At 31.0% G+C, this 10,122-nt stretch overlaps 1 protein-coding gene across 1 annotated transcript in view; it reads left to right on the top strand.

Annotated features, from left to right (window-relative positions):
* The first annotated feature begins 4,596 nt into the window (after positions 1–4,596).
* The window catches only part of LOC140436797 (proton-coupled amino acid transporter-like protein pathetic), a 100,655-nt gene continuing 95,129 nt past the window's right edge, over positions 4,597–10,122 (top strand). Inside the window, exon 1 of the mRNA XM_072525889.1 lies at positions 4,597–4,923. The gene's annotated coding sequence lies outside the window, so the exon portion shown is untranslated. The remainder of the gene's footprint in view (positions 4,924–10,122) is intronic.

Genomic DNA, 10,122 nt, shown 5'->3' with positions numbered 1-10,122 from the left:
AATTACAAAAATTATTATTTCTACATGTAAAAAAATAAGAGAATGGAATTTATATTCATATATGGTTTTATTTGAGTTAGAAGTGAAAAGAACTTATTATTGACGTATGGTGAATTATGAAATTTAAAATATTAGGTAGAATTAAATGTAAAAATATGTATGAATACAAACTCTCTCGTCTCAAAATGCAGGGAAAAGCCGAGTGAGGTTTTTTTAACGATGGGGATTATAGAAAACAGAATTAATTGAAGAAATAAAATACAGAATCCAATCTGCAAAACGCTGTCTATTCGCAGTGGATAAGCTCATAAAATCAAAAAATCTTACAAGAAGTTCAAAGATCAAAATCTATAAATCCATGGTCAGACCTATAATAACATACAGATGCGAAACGTGGACCATGACCAAAGCAAACGAAGAAAAGCTCAGACGCTTTGAACAAAAAATACTTAGAAACATTTTCGGACCTCACCATGACATCACCACAAACCAGTATAAGATTAGAACCAATATGGAATTAAAAACACTCTACAATGACGCCGATATTGTCCAAAAAATTAAATCATAGCGACTAAGGAGGAGGAGGAGATTCCCACAGGCAAAAGACCACTCGGACGTCCCAGAATGCGATGGAAAGATAACATCTAAGCAGATCTCCGGAAAATGAACATTCCATTTGAACCTAGGTTGATGGAAGACCGAACAAATTGGAAAAAAGTTGTACAGTCAGCCAAGACCCACCCAGGGTTGTAGCGCTACGTGATGATGATTAACGGAATTAAGCTATTGTCTTTTGAATCGGGGGAAGTTTGAGAAAGTTAATTTATGCAAAGTCTTTTATCGAGGTATATCGAAAATTTGAAAATTATAAATTGGATAGATTTCTGAGAAATTGAGAATTCTACTAGTGTGTTTGAAATACTAAAATATGATTAGTTGGAAAGAGAGAATAGTAGGAGTAGTTGTATGTTTGATGGAATTTTGAAAGCGGAGAAAGTTCTATCTGTTTTTGTTAGTTGTGTTAATTAAAAAGTAATTTTTGTTTTCGAGAGTGTTTGAATAAGTGGTGGCTTTGGCGGTTCCATGTACGCTGATTGATAGCTGTGCAGTAGTTAATATTAACAGTATTTGTAAGTACCAATATATTTTACTTTATCTAATTTACTTACGTTGCACGTCATCCGCGTCATAGGCCGTGAGATCACATGATACCAACACGAAATATTTAGGCGGTAGGTGTGTTCTTTTTTAGAATCACTTTGCCGAGTACACTGGCATTACAGCCACTAGACATATTTTATTATATACGCGTAGAAATAATATTTAAAGATTTCTATTAATGTTAACTTAAAGAAATACACAATAATATGTTTCATTTAATTTGTATAAATGCATTATAAAGCGTTTTTATGAAGAATATTTGTTCGGAACACACTGTAACTGTAATCGAACGAAGGTGATATTTTGGCATAAATTGGTAACACTTATTTGACAGTTGTGGTGTTGACTAAGGTTAATAAGTAATGAAAAAGTATTGTTTTTGTTTAAGTATTCCATTTTACATCTTTATACGATGCATAGAAGCGGCTCAAATTGTTTTTAACAAGATTATTTTTTAACTCTTGTTTTGTTTCTATTTATTTACAATAAATATTAATTTCTTTTGTTGTATAATCCACTTTTGCAATAATTATGTAACCTTTTTGATTTAAAAAGGATTCAGGATTTTTTTATACTTTGGCAACAATGTCAACTTCGATCTCTGTCAATGATAATGACGTGCAATGGTAAGTAAATTAGATGGACTGTATAATTGCATCGGGAGAAGCTTAGGCTAGGAGAATTTAGTATCCAAAAGGAGATAGAAGATTTGGTTAGAACGTGAGATCGAGATTCCTTTTTGGGAGCAGATCCAAGGAGTGAGTCTAGCTAGACTAAAGGACTAGCTAACTAGTTGCCAGAGAGTATTGGAGTCAATTTTACGATTAAAAGAAATTGATATTTAATTGCTTTATTTAAATTTGAAAACAATACTACAGAGATATAAGGTTTTAAAACGGAACAGTAAATAATTAAATTTATAAAGTTTTTTTTTGTTTTGTAAAGTTTTGTAAAGTAGTACAAATAGGTCATTTAGTAAAGCGAATTTTGGTTGCGCAGTTTTTAATTGTCAGGATAGGAACGGAGCAATATTTATATTTGGTTTGTTTTATACGTGTGTACTTAACCGTATGTATGCTTTGCAAACTGGAATTGAGAAATTTGTACCATGTAGGTAACCTGCAAGAAATAAAATCGTTTTTTTTTTTGGCTTAGTATTCTAACAGGCTGTCTAAAATTTTCAAGACTGCGAATGTATTGGGACAAATCTTAAAAATTGATATTTTTCTAGACATTGAATCGTTTTTTCAAACTTCGCACCCACTTACATTGTGTTGACAATCTGGAACCCAGACAGAGGAACGACAAATTATGGAAAGTTCGACCAGTTTTTGAATCAATCCTGAAGAGATATAGAGAACTGCAGATAGAAACAAATCGTTGTATAGACGAACAAATCATGCCCTTCAAATGGAGATTGTCTATAAAGCAATACATCAAAAACAAACCCAATCCATGGGGAGTAAAACTGTATTTATTAGGTGGTGAAAGTGGATTTATTTACAATTTTTTTCTAATCTATTAAGGTAGTACCACAGAAATATAAACTTCTTATTTGAAATATGGATTTGAACCTAATAAGCATGTATTGTACTGTGACAATTTTTTTTCGAGCTATAACCTTTTACAAATTCTCAACCAAAAATCAATACTTGTTGCTGGTACTGCGAGGATTAATAAATTTTCTAAACCACCTCTAACTGATGTAAAATATTTTTCACAAAACGAGAGAGGATCAACTGAACAAATTATCTCTTGTGATGGAATTGTAGTAACCAGATGGTTAGATAACAAGCTAGTGATAATGGTATTCAACTTCGTTGGGGTTGGTACAGAAGATGTTGTAAAATGTTGGAATAAAAAACAAAATGTTTTATTGACGTAAATCGACCCGAAGTTATACAAAAGTATAATAAGTCCATGGGTGGCATAGATAAAACAGATGCTCTTATTGCGTTTTACAGAAAAAAAAATCTTTGCAGAAAGTGGACTGTTCGACTAATCTTTCATGCAGTTGACATGGCCCTAACAAACTCTTGGTTAGAGTATAAACGAGACATGCAGACTTTAGGAGTTCCACAAAAAGATATCATGGACCTTCTACACTTTAGGATGAAAGTTGGCGAAGCCCTCATAAAAGTCAACTCTTTTAATAACCGAAAACGGGGAAGACCTTCAAGCGATACATCTAGTCCAGTAGTAGATGAAAAACGACAAAACATTAGAATTAGACCTCTTATTGAGGTGCAATTTGATAATATTTGATATTTTCCAGGGTACCCACAGCTACCTTTACCTTTAAGACGCAAAAACCCTGGTTGTGCAGGAAAATCAAGATGGAAATGTCAGAAGTACAATGTCCATTTGTGCCTTCAAAAGGAAACAAATTACTTTTTTATGTTACATTTGCGCCAGTTTTTTAAATTTGTTAAGTACTTTTGGGTACAAATAAACCTATAATATTTTTTTAAAAATGATGTTTTTTTTAATTTCCAAAAAGTGTTATATGAACTGTTTTAAGTACATTTTTTCATGCAAATAGACTTTTTTGCAAATATTTCTTCGTTTGCTGAAAAAAAAGTGGTACTGAAAGTGTTAATAAAATTTTTCAATGTATTTTATCAATATATTTTAATTGTATCGACCATTTTGACATTTTGATATATTTTTTTAATGTCCAAAAAGTGTTACATAAGCTGTTTTAAGTACACTTTAGGCAAATAATATTTTTCAGTATGCTGAAAAAAAAAGTGGTACTGAAAGGGTTAATAAAATTTTTTAATGTAGTTTATCAATATATTTTAATTGTATCGACCATTTTGATATTTCTTTTATTTCCCTTTATTTCTGTTGTATGTTGAACGCTATTACGAGGTCAAGGAATTTCAAACAGTTACATAAACTGTTTTAAGTACACTTTAGGCAAATAATATTTTTCAGTTTGCTGAAAAAAACAATGGTACTGAAAGGGTTAATACATTTTTTAATGTATTTTATCAATATTTTTAATAGTATCGACCACTTTGACATTTCTTTTATTTCCGTTTATTTCTGTTGTATGTATTGAACACTATTACGAGGCAAAGATATTTCAGAACTCACAAAAGAACCCTGAGATTACATTTGAACGTCGGAGTTACAATTTGGCATCTGTAACTAAGATGATTGAGATATTTATTGAAAAAAAAAAATGATTAATTTATTTTTATTGTTTGCTTTGTCAATTTAATTGAAATTTATAAAATCAGTAACTGTGTTTAAATCTGAGTAAATTTCAACATCATAATATAAATATAAACAACTAGTATGTAAACAACTATAGAAAATCACAACTATTTTATCTCTCCGGTAAGCGCTAGACGTAAAAACCATCATTACACGATTGACAAATACGTAATTGCAAGAAAAATAATTATTTAAGAAAGTGTCTGATCCGAACCTTTATCAGTCTAATCGACTCCTTTGGTAGCGTAGTAAGCAGTTTAAGTACGCGGTGCAGCTTCGTTTTTGGTAGGTGGGAACACGGCGCCCAATTCAGATCTGACAGTCTTGCGAATTATCGTTAGCCCGCGAAATTACAATATTACTACTACACGGTGACTACACTACTTCTACTCAATCAGTTTCATTGTTTATACTGTGAACGATTGTTTATAAACCGACGCGGAAGCAAAAAGAAAGTGTAAAAAGTTGTTTTATGGGAAGTGTGAATATTTAGAAGTGGAAATTAGACATTTTTATACAAATTTTTTTTGTTATAAGGTGAGCTATTTTTATATATTTTTTACAAATTATACATATATATATATATATAATTATATCATTTATTTGGTAAGTTAACAAAAATTGTTTTTTCTTTTTAGTTCAACCTTGTATGTATTTTGTCTTTTTTAGCTCTTGATAATAATTGTAAACACAATTGAAAGCTCGAGATTAAAAAAATAGTTAACCAATAGCCCTATTATTGACTCCAACCCATCCAAAACAGTTATATATATATATATATATATATATATATATATATATATATATATATATATATATATATATATATATATATATAATATTTATATTCACACGTGCTAAACTATAATAATTGTAATATGTGCGGAATAGTTTTCATCAATTTGGAGTAATGTTTTCTTAATAATTGTAATAGATGTGTATAACAATATAAATATTTTATTACTATTATTGTAATTAATTATTATTATATATTATAACAATTATTCTTTTATTAATTCTAAATATTTGTTTTAAAAATATTAACCAAAATTTGCGTCTTTTTCATTTATCTCTGTCGTATGGCTTCATCTAGTTCGTTTTTTAGTATCTTTCAGTATCTTTTAGTTTCTCCTACGTTTCTCCGGCCGTTATCCATGTGTTGTCAGTGGTTCTTCTTGCATATCCATATTACTTCAATATTTTCCCTTTTGTATATATCTATTCGATTTTCTAGAAATGTTCTTTATTTTCTCATTCCTTTTGCAATTAATTATTGTTACTCGACATATTCGAACGCATTCCATCTTAGTTGCAGATATCCCACTGCTTTTGTTCTTTTATTTATTATTTAATTTTTTTGTCCCGTACATAATTCTTCGCTCGTATTTTTTGTTCTCTGTTTTTGTTTTCATGCCCAGGCGTCTCTCACAGCAGACGAAATTCAGTCTTTCAACAGTTGTCTTACTATTGTCCTTGTTTTTTCCAGTTTTTGTATAATATATTCTTCTATTGAAAATTTTTTCTTATTATAAATCCCTTCTTTCATCTTATGCTTCTGTTGTTGCTAGTTATTCCGTTTTCTTTTCAAATGCAAATTTTAATGCATTCTTCTTGTTGCTTCCTGTTTATCCAACTTATATTTTAAAGATATTATTCAATTGGTACTTAACCATATGTAAAAGTTCGGCAGTTTGTGTAAATATGTATTTTTCACTTGTATTCCCAATCATTCATTTATTCGTTATCGTCTTAAGTGTGTTAGTGTGTGTAAGTAAATTTTAAATGATATTGGAGATGTGTAATATTTCATTAATCATAAAATAGATTCTTTAATAATGCATAATACATATTTGCTGAATGTGTACATTCTATGTATTTGACACCGACCTATTTGCCTAAATAATTTTTAATTTTTCATACAAACGGTCGAAAGATATTTATCTAAAGCAATTTAATTTTCTAGTTTTCCATAGACATGTTAACACATTAGTAGAACATTTTGACTTTCATCAAAGGTAATTATTCAAATAATGAAACAAAAATGATTTTCTAATTGATTTAACTACCGTATTTTATCTATTGTGGTTCTAAACATGGTAATACTAATCATATGATGAGAAATTAGTTTCCCTGAAATGATAAAAAATTTTTGGGTTAAAGTTAATTAATATCGTTTATGGTACCACAACTATCTCTGCCAAAAAATTGTGAGTTTGATTCTCACTTCAATCGGAAAATCAAAATTTTTTTCGATGTCATCTCACGTTAGGCAATTGCAAACCAAATAAATAATACTTTTGTCTAATACAGCTCTTAGAACCTCTATTATATTATTTTCTACATTTTTAAAAAGCCCGACAGTCAATTGATCGAAAACTACTATCTCATTCATTTCTTATCGAACTATAAGTAAAATCCAATTAGATACGAAAATCAGCACGGGTTTAGGATTAGTAAATTATTATCTACAACTACTCCTATTTTTTCAGAATATTTTAATAATTATATCGAGTTCAAAGAATACCCTGATGTGGTGTCAGTAGGAAATTTGAGTTTACAAATCTTAAAATGTTCTTCTTCTCTTCTTCTTCTTTTTATATAGACATGACTCTGTCTGTTTTTCAATGTGCTTCCAATAAGTTGTCGTTCCATCGTTTTCGTGGTCTTCCTACTGATCGTCTTCCTATTGGGAAACCGTCTCTTGCCGTCTTTACTACTCTATTTGTTGTCATTCGGCTTATATGATCGTTCCATTCTACTCTTCTATTTCTTACCCAGTTTTTGATGTTCTCCACCTTGCATCTACGTATTATATCTGTACTTCTAGCTCTATCCCATAGTGTCTTGCCATGAATTTTTCTAAGTGTTTTCATCTCTTCTGTTTCTAACATCCTTTTTGTTCTCTCTGTGTTAGGTTTTGTTTCTGCCGCGTATGTTATTATTGGTCTGATAAATGTTTTGTAAATTCTGCCTTTCCTGTCTTTCCCGATATTTTTATATCTCCAAATTGTTTCATTTAGGCAGCTTGCGGCTCTGTTTGCTCTATTCACTTGATCTTCCACTTCAGTTTCGAGCTTTCTGTAGCTAGATAATGTGATGCCTAGATATTTAAACTCCATCACTTGTTCTATTATCTGACCTTTTAGCTCCAATTTACATCTTAGTAAATTTACTATTGTAACCATGCATTTTATCTTTATTGGGAAAACATGTTAGATTTTCTGGCTGTTATATTAAGTTGGTGCAGCATACGTTGTAAATCATCTTCACTTTGAGAGATTAGTATTGCGTCGTCTGCATAGCAGATTATTTTAGTTGTTTTTCTCCCATTTGGTATCCTTGTTTAGTTCTTACTTTTTTTATTATTTAATCCATTATCAGGTTGAACAATAGAGGACTCAGGGAATCTACTTGTCTTATCCCATTGTCAGCTTTAATAGGGTCGGTTAGTTCTTCTTCTACTTTTACTTTTATTGTGTTGTTTTGGTAAAAATTTTCGATAGTTTTGATTATTCCTAGAGTTATCTCTGTTGCGTACTTGCGGTTTGTTGTATTCTAATGATTTCTCTTGCACTTGCCTCATTATAAATATAGCGTTTGTGCATGATCTTCCCCACCTAAAACACTGTTCTTCTGCTAATGTTATAATTTCATTCAGTTTATCTGTTATCACTTTGGTTGTTAATTTTATTGTTGTGTTTAATAAATTAATTCCTCTGTAGTTTTCTGGGTCCGATTTATCTCCCTTTTTGAAGAGAGGTATTAGGATGCTTGATCTCCATTCTTGAGGAATTCTGTTTTGTTCCATTATTTTTTGGATTAGTTTTAATAGCTGTTTGGTCAGAGCTGGTCCTCCGTACTTTATTAGTTTGTTTTGTATTCTGTCCTCTCCTGGTGGTTCTCTAGTGTTGGTGGTTCATTATCGTCACCTTTAGCAAATAGGGATCGAAAGTAGTCGACCCTTATAGTATTCAGAAGTTTCCTGAATATGTTTCGTTTTTATTAGTTCGTTCATCTTATTTCTTTGTCCTCTGATCTTTCTCCATATTTCTTTTTGTGTTCCGTAGAAGTCGTGTTTCATCTGTTTTGAGAAACTCTGCCAGTGTTTCTTTTTTATTTGTCTAACTAAAGTATTCGTTTCATTTCTGATTCGTTTATAGTGGTTGTATGCCTGTTGTGTTTGTTGTGTTCTGTATTGTAAAAAAGCTTTCTTCTTTTCTTCACATTTTGTCTTCACTTCTTCTCTAAACCATGGTGTTTTCTTTTTTGATATGTTAGTGTTCGTTACTTTCCTCTCTCCAAGTGAATCTGTTGCTGCGTTAATTATGTTATTTTTGAATTTTTCACAGCTTTCCTCGATGTTATCTTCTTCTTCTTCTTCTAGTAGCACTACAACCCGGGGTGGGTTTTGACTGACTGCACAACTTGCTTCCATTTTGAACGGTCGTCCATAATAGTTGGGTTATTGGGTAGCCCCATTGTTCTTAGATCTAACCATATATTGTCTCTCCATCGCTTTCGTGGACGTCGTAAGGGCCTTCTTCCTGTGGGGGCTTCCTCTCATATTAACTTGGCAAGGCGGTTATAAGGAAGTCTATGGACATGATCTTAGACGTTGGGATTTAATCTCTTGGACTATATCGCTCGCTCTATACATTTGCTTGACCTCAGCATTTGTTCTCATTCGGTATTGGTTGCTATTAATGTCGTCTCGATATTATCGTTTTCTAATATTTCATTCCCAGCGATCTTCTCTGATATTCTTTTTCTGTATAAGTATTCCGTGGATTTCGTATTTAGTCCTTTGACTTTGATTGTTGTTTTTGTTGGCGCCGCTCTCTTGGGTGGGGAATATTTCAGGATCAATCTTATTTTACATAATACTAGGCTATGGTCGCTAACTACATCTGCTGAGTTGAGGCATCTTAGGTTGATTATTTTCGATGGATGTATATCTCTGTTGGTTATAACATAATCTATCATAGATCTTTGTCCACGGGTGTTATTAAATATATATTTGTGTTGGTCTTTGTGGTCAAAAAATGTGTTGTTCATTCTTAGTTCGTTATTCGTGCAGAAGTTGATCATCAGTTCTCCATTTTCGTTTTTAACATTCTCGTTATGTTTTTGTTTAATGCCGGGTATTACTTGATTGCCTATTCGAGCGTTAAAATCCTCCAATATCATCATCTTCCCTCTGACTTGATCTACTACTTGTTGTAATTGGTCATAAAACGCTTTCCTTGTTGTTTGAGACTTGTTATTTTCTGGGCCGTATACTCCGATGATGTTCAGGTCTTCCTTCTCCATTCTTATCTTTGCTGTATCTATCATAAAATCTTAATACACACAATGGAAAAGTATGAAAAGTATTTTGTAGATTGTAACTCATTTCTAATAAGCCAAAGACAATATGTTGAAATAGCATAGGCACGCGAGATTTAAAATTAAAGTACTGTGAGATCAACTAAGTTTTTATATAATATGTTATACTATTCTATAATCTGTAGGACCTATCTTATAGATTTCAAGGGTATAGGTATTATTTTTTTAATTTTTAAGTAATATTTGAGGTAATTTTAATTGTAAAATATAAATATTTATGATTATCATATACTTCTTCAATAAACTTCGTTAATAATTAATTTATTATAGATTTTATAAAAATAACAAATTATGCTATTCAATTATTCCTAAAAATAATAACGTAGTAAGTCTAAATCGTATTTAAAAACT

Source organism: Diabrotica undecimpunctata, chromosome 3 (genome assembly GCF_040954645.1).
Source record: "Diabrotica undecimpunctata isolate CICGRU chromosome 3, icDiaUnde3, whole genome shotgun sequence".
NCBI classification, from domain to species: Eukaryota; Metazoa; Arthropoda; class Insecta; order Coleoptera; family Chrysomelidae; genus Diabrotica; species Diabrotica undecimpunctata.
The sequence above is the reverse complement of the archived record's forward strand: the minus strand, read 5'-3'. Positions and strand labels throughout refer to the sequence as shown.